General features: G+C 40.7%; 1 non-coding gene across 1 annotated transcript; it reads right to left on the bottom strand.

Annotated features, from left to right (window-relative positions):
- Positions 1-481: 481 nt before the first annotated feature.
- On the bottom strand, positions 482-556 carry trnaa-ggc. The gene has a single exon. It is a non-coding gene; the product is annotated as a tRNA-Ala (tRNA).
- Between the last annotated feature and the right edge of the window lie 12,902 nt (positions 557-13,458).

Here is a 13,458-nt window from a genome sequence, read left to right as displayed (position 1 = left end):
CAGGACCTCTATACCAGGCGGTGTCAGAGGAAGGCCCTAGTCATAGACTGTTCTCTCTGCTACCGCACGTCAAGAGGTACCGGAGCGCCAAGTCTAGGTCCAAGAGGCTTCTAAACAGCTTCTACCCCCAAGCCATAAGACTCCTGAACATCTAATCAAATGGCTACCCAGACTATTTGCATTGCCCCCCTTACGCTGCTGCTACTCTCTGTTTATTATCTATGCATAGTCACTTCAATGTACATATTACCTCAATTACCTCAACTAAACGGTACCCCCACACATTGTATATAGCCTCGCTATTGTTCTTTTTACTGCTGCTCTTGAATTATTTGTAACTTTTATCTCATATTATTTTATGTGATTTATTTTGGTATTCTTTCTTAAAACTGCATTAAGGGCTTGTAAGTAAGCATTTCACTGTAAGGTCTACACATTTTACATTTTAGTCATTTAGTTAGTGAGTGCATACATTTTCATACTGGCCCCCCGTGGGAAACGAACCCACAACCCTGGCGTTGCCAGCGCCATGCTCAACCAACTGAGCTACAGGGGACTGTTGTATTCGGTGCGTGTGACAAATACAATTTGATTTGATTAGACTTTTATATCTGAGAGACAGTATAAGAAAACTCAGGGGGTAAAAAAATTTTACACCCAATGTTTGGTCACGATATTTACGTTATTACATTTGACCCCCTATGCACGTTTTGCAATTTTTACAGCCCGGTACTGGGTCATCTTCAGACGACTCCCCTGAAGCTTGTGGATGTCACAGAGCCAAACAACTGTCATGTTCATGAGCGTCTCCCCTTTAGATATTGGTGACATTCGTTTGTAGCTCACACGGTTCGAGTTTTAAAGACGATCTTGTCCATATACTCTCATGTGTAGAAAAATATCAGTTTCACAAGCCCCATGTTCTAGAATAGGCGCAAAACTTTATATCAGCGGAAAGAGGGATTGAGCTGAAGCCACCACACATACCGGTAAATCTCTTGTAGTGTATTAGGATTATATCTTTGTTAATGTTTTTCATGTAGAAATGAAAAGATGTTTATGTTAGTTCAAAAGTAGCCATTTGTAGGGTGACGCCCCAGGGGAGACAAGTGATTGGACAGCAGAGGGAGCAACCCATATTTTTGCATTGTTTATAAGTATATGCTGGAGGAAGAGGGGGTTAGAAACAGACAGATTATTTTGGGACACTGTTTCTCCAGACACTGCAGGTCTGTAAACTTATGCTGAAAACTTGTGATATGAATAAAACTTGTGATCAAAGTTCAGTATAAGCGGACTCCTTTGTTTGACAGCAATAATTGCCAGCATTCGACACGATACTAAAAATGGGGGCTCGTCCGGGATCTGTATGCATCGTTCTTTGTCCCATTCCTGAATCGCGAGGTGACTACCGCTCAAGCCGGCTATAAGGTGAGATTTCTCACAAAATTTGGGCATTAGTTGTTCCGCTGGCTTCTGAGAGGGCATTGAAGGGTGTACCGTGTAAATTACTTGGGTTTGTGCTAATGTGGTGTTATTGCTGTCGACTAAGGGTCTGTAATAATTATTCTAACATTTGGTTGCATTGGTAAACGGCGCAAATAATAGGAAGTCTAGAACAATTGATTGGTAGTTAAAAAAGGCAGATATACAAGGCAGATATACGTATACATTAGGGCACTGCACCGTGTAAAGACCCCAGGGGGGCGACCTCATGGTGGGCCATAAATCCTCATAACGCGTTAGGTGTTTTTAGGTCAGTCTAAAGACTGGGGTTGATGGGATTTATTTGATTGTGGTTACTGCTCATCTTTTATTCGACGGGATATCTGCATGGGGGAACTTCTCAGTAGATAGCCATTGAACTCACGGCAGCATAAACGGTAGAGAATAAGACAAAGGAAAGGGCAGTGCAGGTTACTTGTTACGTGTTGCAAGCCACAGGTTAGCTAAAGGCTAATGCTAAATGCTAATGCTAACGCTAAATGCTGGTTGTGTTTCATGCCACATTGTACATAAAGGCTAATGCTAATTGTGTTGCGTGCTACATGCTAACGTGTGACCTTAGAGGGCCATTGCGATGGAATAAAGCCTCTTAAATTATGTTTGTGTGTGTAGAATTCAGGGTTCTATGCGATTGTGAGCTCTGTTAAGTGTTATTGTTTGACTATAAGGGGTAAAAGAGAGGGGCTGTGGCAGAATGCTAACGTTCTATTGTCTGGAAATCGTATCGTTGAATGTATTGCGCATGCGTTTAATTTTACGACACTACACTACAAAACGGGGGAGTTTACGGCACGAGATTATGAGACGTTTGTTTTACGGCACTAGACTACAACACGTTGTTTACTAAAACTACAACACGGGGATTGTGGGTAAATTGGTCATATTTCTGTTAGACTGTCCTGCAGGGGGAGACAGAGAAACCGACACAGGAAAAGAGGAGATTTGGACACGAATCGTCTAGTTGTTAAAGCGGCTGTTGTTTGAAAATGAAACTATTTGTTGAGATGTAGTGAATTTATAAATTAGATATATGTTGACGGATTATAATAAATTAAATTAAATGACGGATTAAAATAAATAAAAATGTTATTGAGCTATTTAGTCCTGAGTTAAGTCTTAGAGCGAATATGAGTGGGGGAATATTGAATGTGGATAACTCAGTGAGTGTATAAACTTTAAATGCTTGTCTGTCCCTTTTTGTTCCCTTGTCATATGAGAGGCGATAGGACGAGAGGAGTGTCAGAGGAGAAAGAGAGGAGGGGCTGACGTGACAAGGTGTGACGCGGCAGAGGATCGAGTCAGATATCAGGCTAGTTTACAAAATCTTCCCCCTACAGGATATTTGATGTTATGACAATTTCGCAGACGCTTGGCAACAGACTGATCATTTGAATAAAATTTGCATTTTGGAGTCTCTGTGCATCACTTGGCTTGATTAGGGGTTCGGTTGGAAATCAAGTACTGACATTATGCTGTGAAATTAAGATACTTGGGTGCATATTAAACAATGGAATTTATGAGTATTGTAGTGTTGTAGGATTGGAAGTCTTTGGTTTTTGGGATTGCTGTGAAGTTGACTACTTGTATTTACTTTCCGGATAGGATATAGAAATAAAAAATTGGTTTTAATTATTCATAATTTTTAATTGTTTTTTTTTTATTGATTTTTTATTTTAATTAAAAATATTTTTTGAATAAAACATTTTAAATGATTTTTTTTTAAATATTCATATTTTTATTTATTGATTTAAAAAAAAAAAGATTTAAAAAAAAGGAAAAAAGAATAAAAATATAAATAAACAATTTTTTTTTTTTTTTGGGGTGGTTTAGTTTATATTAATAATTAAAGGGGGGAAGCCATAGGCTATATAGTCTAAAATAAAATAATTCACAATAAAGGAATATAAAAGAGTAGTTACAATGGGGAGAAAGGACAGCAAGGCTATGAAAGTCATTACACCGGTTGATATAGTTGAAAATAGTAATCCTTTAGTTAAGGGTATTGTGAGGTTATCCGGCAAATGGAACAAACGTTGGCCTGACATTGAACAACCATGGCCAATGGAAGGGACTCTTAACCCTGACATCATCAACATCATGAAAGTGCTTCTGTCAATTTACAAGGCAGATCAAAAGAAGGGAAAAAAAAGGGAACAACGTAAAGAGAAGAGACAAAGGGAGCTGGGTGTTCTTAAGCTGTTTGAAGATGAAGGACAAAAACTGAGGAAAGATACCAACGATAAGAGAAACAAAGGTATAGAGAAAATGCTAAAGGAAGAGAAGTCGACAGAAAAACTAAGGGCAGAAGTCAGTATACCTTTCTCACATACGGATTCAGCGAAAAGACCCCCACCTTATGAGAAGGAAGTAGAGCTTAGGGATGTTTATCCTCAGCTTCCAGTGATCCTCCAGCAGGGTGATTATTGCATCCGAGATGAAGATGAACGAATAATAGAGAGAGGACAAGCAGAAACGACCATAAAAATGCATCCAAACTCCAAAAGTAAAAAAGAAAACGAGATGTCTGGAAACTAAGGGTGGAATGAGGTTAAGTAGGATGAAACTGGATGAGGACGATGATGATCAGAGTGATTCAGAGGAGATCATGGGTGGATATGATCCTGTGATCAAACGGAGGTTGGCCAGAACGGAGAGAAGGGGGTGAGGAAGGTTTGAAGAAGAAGGATACAAGATATTCTAGTTCTGATGAAAGCAAAGATGAAGACAGCGATAAAGAGGAGACTAAAGGTGCTGTTTATCCTACAAGGACTGGCACAGAAGAAATAGAAGGAGATATAGACCGATGCTTATCAGACCTGGATAAAGCGAGGACTTTAGAAGAGGTAAGAGAGCTAGAGGAACAACTCAAGACGCTGAAGATACAGAGGGAGAAACTGCGGAAAAAAGAATCCAAAGAAGTTGAGGGAAAATATGCATTGAGGTCAAGGAAAGAGGCCACGAGTAAAATGATACCAGTTATCATTCGGGGTCAAAACTTAGAATATAAGCCGTTGCAAAATACTGATATGTCAAATATACTTGAGAAGCTGCCTATTCTTCAAGATGGGGCCTATCCTTGGATTTCGAAATTGGAAGAAATTACGGTGGGAACACAGTCAGCCATAGGAGACGTTAAGAGACTTTTGGCTAATCTCATTGGGATCTCCAACTTGTGATATGAATAAAACTTGTGATCAAAGTTCAGTATAAGCGGACTCCTTTGTTTGACAGCAATAATTGCCAGCATTCGACACGATACTAAAAATGGGGGCTCGTCCGGGATCTGTATGCATCGTTCTTTGTCCCATTCCTGAATCGCGAGGTGACTACCGCTCAAGCCGGCTATAAGGTGAGATTTCTCACAAAATTTGGGCATTAGTTGTTCCGCTGGCTTCTGAGAGGGCATTGAAGGGTGTACCGTGTAAATTACTTGGGTTTGTGCTAATGTGGTGTTATTGCTGTCGACTAAGGGTCTGTAATAATTATTCTAACATTTGGTTGCATTGGTAAACGGCGCAAATAATAGGAAGTCTAGAACAATTGATTGGTAGTTAAAAAGGCAGATATACAAGGCAGATATACGTATACATTAGGGCACTGCACCGTGTAAAGACCCCAGGGGGCGACCTCATGGTGGGCCATAAATCCTCATAACGCGTTAGGTGTTTTTAGGTCAGTCTAAAGACTGGGGTTGATGGGATTTATTTGATTGTGGTTACTGCTCATCTTTTATTCGACGGGATATCTGCATGGGGGAACTTCTCAGTAGATAGCCATTGAACTCACGGCAGCATAAACGGTAGAGAATAAGACAAAGGAAAGGGCAGTGCAGGTTACTTGTTACGTGTTGCAAGCCACAGGTTAGCTAAAGGCTAATGCTAAATGCTAATGCTAACGCTAAATGCTGGTTGTGTTTCATGCCACATTGTACATAAAGGCTAATGCTAATTGTGTTGCGTGCTACATGCTAACGTGTGACCTTAGAGGGCCATTGCGATGGAATAAAGCCTCTTAAATTATGTTTGTGTGTGTAGAATTCAGGGTTCTATGCGATTGTGAGCTCTGTTAAGTGTTATTGTTTGACTATAAGGGGTAAAAGAGAGGGGCTGTGGCAGAATGCTAACGTTCTATTGTCTGGAAATCGTATCGTTGAATGTATTGCGCATGCGTTTAATTTTACGACACTACACTACAAAACGGGGGAGTTTACGGCACGAGATTATGAGACGTTTGTTTTACGGCACTAGACTACAACACGTTGTTTACTAAAACTACAACACGGGGGATTGTGGGTAAATTGGTCATATTTCTGTTAGACTGTCCTGCAGGGGGAGACAGAGAAACCGACACAGGAAAAGAGGAGATTTGGACACGAATCGTCTAGTTGTTAAAGCGGCTGTTGTTTGAAAATGAAACTATTTGTTGAGATGTAGTGAATTTATAAATTAGATATATGTTGACGGATTATAATAAATTAAATTAAATGACGGATTAAAATAAATAAAAATGTTATTGAGCTATTTAGTCCTGAGTTAAGTCTTAGAGCGAATATGAGTGGGGGAATATTGAATGTGGATAACTCAGTGAGTGTATAAACTTTAAATGCTTGTCTGTCCCTTTTTGTTCCCTTGTCATATGAGAGGCGATAGGACGAGAGGAGTGTCAGAGGAGAAAGAGAGGAGGGGCTGACGTGACAAGGTGTGACGCGGCAGAGGATCGAGTCAGATATCAGGCTAGTTTACAAAATCTTCCCCTACAGGATATTTGATGTTATGACAATTTCGCAGACGCTTGGCAACAGACTGATCATTTGAATAAAATTTGCATTTTGGAGTCTCTGTGCATCACTTGGCTTGATTAGGGGTTCGGTTGGAAATCAAGTACTGACATTATGCTGTGAAATTAAGATACTTGGGTGCATATTAAACAATGGAATTTATGAGTATTGTAGTGTTGTAGGATTGGAAGTCTTTGGTTTTTGGGATTGCTGTGAAGTTGACTACTTGTATTTACTTTCCGGATAGGATATAGAAATAAAAAATTGGTTTTAATTATTCATAATTTTTAATTTTTTTTTTTTTTTATTGATTTTTTATTTTAATTAAAAATATTTTTTGAATAAAACATTTTAAATGATTTTTTTTTAAATATTCATATTTTTATTTATTGATTTAAAAAAAAAAAGATTTAAAAAAAAGGAAAAAAGAATAAAAATATAAATAAACAATTTTTTTTTTTTTTTTTGGGGTGGTTTAGTTTATATTAATAATTAAAGGGGGGAAGCCATAGGCTATATAGTCTAAAATAAAATAATTCACAATAAAGGAATATAAAAGAGTAGTTACAATGGGGAGAAAGGACAGCAAGGCTATGAAAGTCATTACACCGGTTGATATAGTTGAAAATAGTAATCCTTTAGTTAAGGGTATTGTGAGGTTATCCGGCAAATGGAACAAATGTTGGCCTGACATTGAACAACCATGGCCAATGGAAGGGACTCTTAACCCTGACGTCATCAACATCATGAAAGTGCTTCTGTCAATTTACAAGGCAGATCAAAAGAAGGGAAAAAAAAAGGGAACAACGTAAAGAGAAGAGACAAAGGGAGCTGGGTGTTCTTAAGCTGTTTGAAGATGAAGGACAAAAACTGAGGAAAGATACCAACGATAAGAGAAACAAAGGTATAGAGAAAATGCTAAAGGAAGAGAAGTCGACAGAAAAACTAAGGGCAGAAGTCAGTATACCTTTCTCACATACGGATTCAGCGAAAAGACCCCCACCTTATGAGAAGGAAGTAGAGCTTAGGGATGTTTATCCTCAGCTTCCAGTGATCCTCCAGCAGGGTGATTATTGCATCCGAGATGAAGATGAACGAATAATAGAGAGAGGACAAGCAGAAACGACCATAAAAATGCATCCAAACTCCAAAAGTAAAAAGAAAACGAGATGTCTGGAAACTAAGGGTGGAATGAGGTTAAGTAGGATGAAACTGGATGAGGACGATGATGATCAGAGTGATTCAGAGGAGATCATGGGTGGATATGATCCTGTGATCAAACGGAGGTTGGCCAGAACGGAGAGAAGGGGTGAGGAAGGTTTGAAGAAGAAGGATACAAGATATTCTAGTTCTGATGAAAGCAAAGATGAAGACAGCGATAAAGAGGAGACTAAAGGTGCTGTTTATCCTACAAGGACTGGCACAGAAGAAATAGAAGGAGATATAGACCGATGCTTATCAGACCTGGATAAAGCGAGGACTTTAGAAGAGGTAAGAGAGCTAGAGGAACAACTCAAGACGCTGAAGATACAGAGGGAGAAACTGCGGAAAAAAGAATCCAAAGAAGTTGAGGGAAAATATGCATTGAGGTCAAGGAAAGAGGCCACGAGTAAAATGATACCAGTTATCATTCGGGGTCAAAACTTAGAATATAAGCCGTTGCAAAATACTGATATGTCAAATATACTTGAGAAGCTGCCTATTCTTCAAGATGGGGCCTATCCTTGGATTTCGAAATTGGAAGAAATTACGGTGGGAACACAGTCAGCCATAGGAGACGTTAAGAGACTTTTGGCTAATCTCATTGGGATTCCAGATATGGAAGAAGTCTTTCAGAGAGCTGGACTCATTAGATATGTAGGGACTGCAGTGAACGATCCTGAATTGTTGGCTGCAAGTAGGAATCGTCTGTGGAGAGCATTGAAAGATACATTTCCAACAAATGTGCATCCTGATAATATTCTGATTGACCCACTAGGACAACAAGAAAATCCGAGAGCCTATGTGTCAAGAGTTCATCAAGTGTGGAGAAATATTACTGGAAATGATCCAGATGTGAGTCAAATTGAGCAGTCAATTTTGAGAGCTAAACTGCAAATGGGACTGCCCTCACCAGTAAGGAGCAAACTGGCAGAAGTGGTTGGACTTGGAAGCATGACAAAAGGCGTCTATACCGATCATATAGCCCATCAAGTGGATCTGTACAGGAAAAAGGAACACAACCAGAAAGAACAGGACGAAGAAACTCTCAGAAAACTCAATCAACTACAACTGGGGGACAATAAGAAGGAGAAGAAACAAGCTTTGGTTATGCAGAATCAGTGTGCACCAAATCAACAATCACTGCCACAGCTTCAACCAGAACAGTTCCAACCGCAATTGTACCAGCCACCAATGGGGGTACCAGTTGTTTCATATCCACAGCCAATTTCTGGACAGACACAGAATTGGAGAGGAAGAGGACGAGAAGGCTTCGAAGGAAGAGGAAGGTTTCAGCCACACTTCCAGCAATCTCAAGATGTGTGTTATAATTGTGGACAGGGTGGTCACTATGTCCGGGACTGCAATAAGTCAGGAGGAAACATCAGAGGGAATTTCAGAGGAAGATACAGGGGCCAGTCAAGATCATCTGGAGGACCGGTGAACCCCTACAGGGGTCCGGAGCAAGGATTCTAGAGGTGCTTAGAAGATCCGAAAGGGGGGTGTCAGCTGGTAGCATCAGGACCGGAAAAAGATCCAACAACTGAGGTGAAAATAAACAACCGACCATTGGAAGTGATGGCGGATAGCGGAGCTGCGTTCACCTGTGTTCGGCCTGAAGATGCTACACATCTCCCTATGTCCAATCAACTCATTAGGACAATCGGATTTGAGGGAGTAAAACAGCTGATTCCTCTTACGGAACCAATTGAGCTCTGCTATAAAGATAAGAAAATTACAATACCCATATTGGTATCAGAACATACACCTGTTGCATTATTGGGAAGATATGCATTGTGTAAATTGAACTGTACAATAAGATGTACACCAGTAGAAATGCTAAAGGAAAAGGTTTACCAATTGTTGATGATGACAGAGATGGATTCGTCTTCAGTATTCTGGATTGGAAATCTCAGTGAAGATTTTATGAAGCAGGCTAAGATATGGGAGAGATTTATTGTTGCAAATATGCCGGATGCGAGGCTTCCGGAATATCCATTCCATTGTACGCTCAAGTATTTCAAGAAGGCTGCCCAACCACACTCAGAGGAATGGTTGAGTCATCAACCGAAGAATGTTCAACTTAGCTCAAGTTGCATTATTTTAGGAACACAAGGAGCAGCTATGAAGATAAACACAGACGACTATCTGAATAAAGAATTTGAGATTGAGAAGAGTGTGCCACATGTTACCTTGTTGGTTTCGGAAGGCTATGAGCAGAAGCAAATAGGAGAAATGATGACAGAAGCAGAGAAACTTATTTTCAGACCAATGAAAGAGAATTTGGCGATCTGGAGAAGTGAAGATCAACGATTTCTTAAAATAATGATTTCGGCTCAAGGACAAGGAGAGCCACAAGCGGTAGGAATGACACATGAATCTATTTGCAATATGAAGATGGATTCAGACTCTATGAAAGAGGAGATGTTGCAACAAGTTCCAGAAGGGTTGTGGTCTCAACACAGTACCGATATTGGACTTGTGAAATCAGCCCAACCTGTGAAAGTTGAACTTCGACCAGGAGCCAGACCTCCATGGAAAAATCAGTATCCATTGAAAGATGAAGCAATCCAAGGGATTGAACCACAAATTGAAGGACTTTCGAAAGCAGGTGTTTTAAGGACAACAAAAAACCCTCGGAGTAACACGCCTTTGTGGCCTGTGGAAAAACCAGATGGAACTTATCGTGTAGTTCATGATTTGAGAGCAGTAAATGAGGTAGTGATTGACTTTCCAGCAGAAGTGCCAGACCCTCATACCTTGTTAGCCCAAGTTCCTCCTGATGCGACACATTTTACAGTGCTAGACTTATGTGGAGCATTTTTTAGTGTTCCACTTAGTGTAGAGAGTCAGAATTTATTTGGGTTCACATATAAGGGACAATTCTATGAGTACAGTAGAATGCCACAGGGGCACCGGCATTCTCCTCATATCTTCAATAAAGTACTGAAGGATGATTTGGTAGGGATAGATCAGATATTGCAGAGCACTGTCATTCAGTACGTGGATGATATAATGGTTTGCTCACAAAATAAGGAAACATGTCATAGAGACTCAATTAAATTGCTACAGGTATTGGCAGAAAAGGGGCATAAGGTTTCACAGAAAAAGCTGCAATATTGCCAGGAGAAGGTTGTGTATTTAGGTCAAAACATAACGCATGGCCACAGAAACATTTCGGACAGGCAAGTGGAAACTATTCGTAAGGCTCCGAAGCCTAGAACGGTCAGAGAGATGATGACATTTCTGGGTATTGCTGGTTATTCCTCAGCTTGGGTGGAGGGTTATACTAGTTTGATGGCACCTTTGAGAGCTATGGTTAGGGGTACTGAGAGTGGTCAACTCCATAGCAATCTTTCCTGGACACAGGAAGGCCATGTGGCATTTGAAACAATCAAACAGAGGTTGCAGGAGGCACCTGCACTTACACTACCAGATTACTCAAATAACTTTTTGCTATATGTGTCTACTTCTACTGGAGGTAGATATGCGTGTGCGGTTCTTTGTCAACCGACAGGCACGGGGACGAATCCTCAGCCTATTTCCTACTACTCTACTGCTTATTCAGAGGTAGAACTAGGGTTACCACTGTGCTACAGAGCAATGGTGGGAGTATATTCAATGTATGACAAAGCATCATCGGTCACGATGGGCTACCCAGTAACAATTCTTACCCATCATAGTCTCAGAAATCTTCTGAACTATGGGAAATATACATTGACTATGCCTAGGCTCAGAGACTATCATAGGCTCTTAGAGCAGGAAGATGTCACCCTAGTGAGGTGTGATACAGTAAATCCAGCCGAGAGTTTACCAACTTCAGAGGATGGTGAGCCACATGATTGTGTCCAAGAAGCAGTGAGATATTCGAGGCTTAGATCAGATTTACAAGCCTTTCCATTACGTGAGGCAGACCTGGAGTATTGGACTGATGGGTCTTGTTATCGGGTGGGAGATAAATTATGTGCTGGTTATGCAGTAGTTAAAGGCAGAGGAACTGGATTTGTTGTGGAAAAGGCTGAAGTAATACCACAGCCTGCGTCTGCACAACTTGCTGAACTTGTGGGGCTAACAGAAGCATGTTTGTTAGCAGAAGGAAAGCGAGTAACGATATACACTGATTCAGCATATGCACATAGTGTATGTCATTTGTTTGGGGCAGTATGGAAAGGTCGAGGGTTTAAGAAAACGGATGGTTCTCCGATACAACATCATGCGCAAATAATGAAACTGTTGCATGCTATGATGAAGCCTAAAGAGATAGCGATAGCTAAGTGTGCAGCTCACAAAACAGATATGTCAAGAGTGACACAAGGGAACAAAGCTGCTGATGAAGCTGCAAAAGCCGTCGCAGGAGCGGATAAATTGGGAAAAGTTTTTCTGGTCACTCATGGAGTGGACTTGGAAGACAAAATTACGCTTCAGGATGTACTTTTGATGCAAGAAGCTGCTTCTATGATCGACAAACAGCTATGGCTAGACCGAGGAGCGGTCAAAGATGCTACTGGTCTGTGGAGAAACCATGAGGGGTTGATAGTAGCGCCTCTAGACCTCTTAGGTCTGATGATTCAGGAAGCACATGGGTTAGCTCATGTTGCGAGGGGGGAGGTTAACAGAAAGATCACAAAGGAATATGGTTTTTGGGCTCCATATTTGTTTGAACAAATTGATTATATGATAGGAAGGTGCACTATCTGTCTTAAAAATAATGTTCGAAGAGGGGTAACTGTTCATCCTGGTTACATTCCAACACCAAGGGGTCCTATGCGTGAGTTGGTTATTGATTTTGTTGATATGATAAAACCAGTTGATGGGAAAAGATACATGTTGGTGGTTGTAGATAGATTTTCACGATGGACGGAAGCTTGTCCAACCAAGCGTAAGGATGCTCAGTCGGTTGCCAAGTTCTTGTGTAAAGAAGTCATAAGCAGGTGGGGATTACCCGATCGAATATCCTCAGACAATGGAAGGGAATTTGTGGATAAATCAGTTAAATTGATGTTGCAAAAATTGGGAATTAAGCAACGTCTTGGAGCAGTTTATCACCCACAAAGTCAAGGGATGTGTGAAAGAATGAACGGTTGTGAAGATTTGTCAACATACAGGTCTAAACTGGATAGCGGCGCTTCCTTTAGCACTAATGGTGTGTCGCTCAAGTGAGTTACGTGATCTACGTATGACACCCCATGAGTTGGTAACAGGAAGAAGGATGCCTACGCCTTGTTTGCGAACAAGCGGAAAGGGTCCAAGCTTGGCTCTGTTGGAAGATGAAATGAGAGCGTACGTTACATATATGGCCAATTTTCATAAAAAGTTGTCCACATATGTTTCTGACAGGCAAAGACAAGAAGAGGTGCAGGAGGAGCTTGAGGAGGATAAGAGGAATACAGTACAACCGGGGGACAAAGTTTTCGTAAAGGTATTCAGAAGGAAGTGGTATAACGAACGTCGTGAAGGACCATTTGAAGTGGTTCGTAGTACTGGAACAGCTGTCCAGGTTAAGGGGTCTCCTACGTGGTATCATTTGTCACATTGTGTTAAAGCGCCTGGAGAAGAGGTGCCACGCGCAGAGAGAGAGGATGGAGATAGGGGAGAACAGGAAGAGGGAGAGATTGTCAATGTTGGGGATAACGTTGATAATGTTTACACTTCTGATGATGCCAGAGATGACTATGCAATGGATGGAAAGGAAAGGGGATTTGGGGAAATTGATTTTCAATACGTCCCAGAAGCAACAGGGAATATTTCAGTGGAATGTGAAGCAGCAGAGACCACCAAGGGCAACTCTGTTACAGGAGAAGCTAGTGATTCAGTTAGACAAAGTAGGCCTAGACCAGTTAGGAGAAAAGTCAGACCAAAACGTTACGAAAACTAGGGATGAAGTAACAACAATGACATCAACACTTCAGTCTGTTATAACAACAGTGGGAAGCAATTTAACTCTTTCAACATTGATAGTTATTAAAGCCATAAAT

Source organism: Coregonus clupeaformis, unplaced genomic scaffold (assembly GCF_020615455.1).
Source record: "Coregonus clupeaformis isolate EN_2021a unplaced genomic scaffold, ASM2061545v1 scaf0359, whole genome shotgun sequence".
NCBI classification, from domain to species: domain Eukaryota; kingdom Metazoa; phylum Chordata; class Actinopteri; order Salmoniformes; family Salmonidae; genus Coregonus; species Coregonus clupeaformis.
Note: the sequence above shows the minus strand (reverse complement) of the source record. Positions and strands in the feature narration are given on the sequence as shown.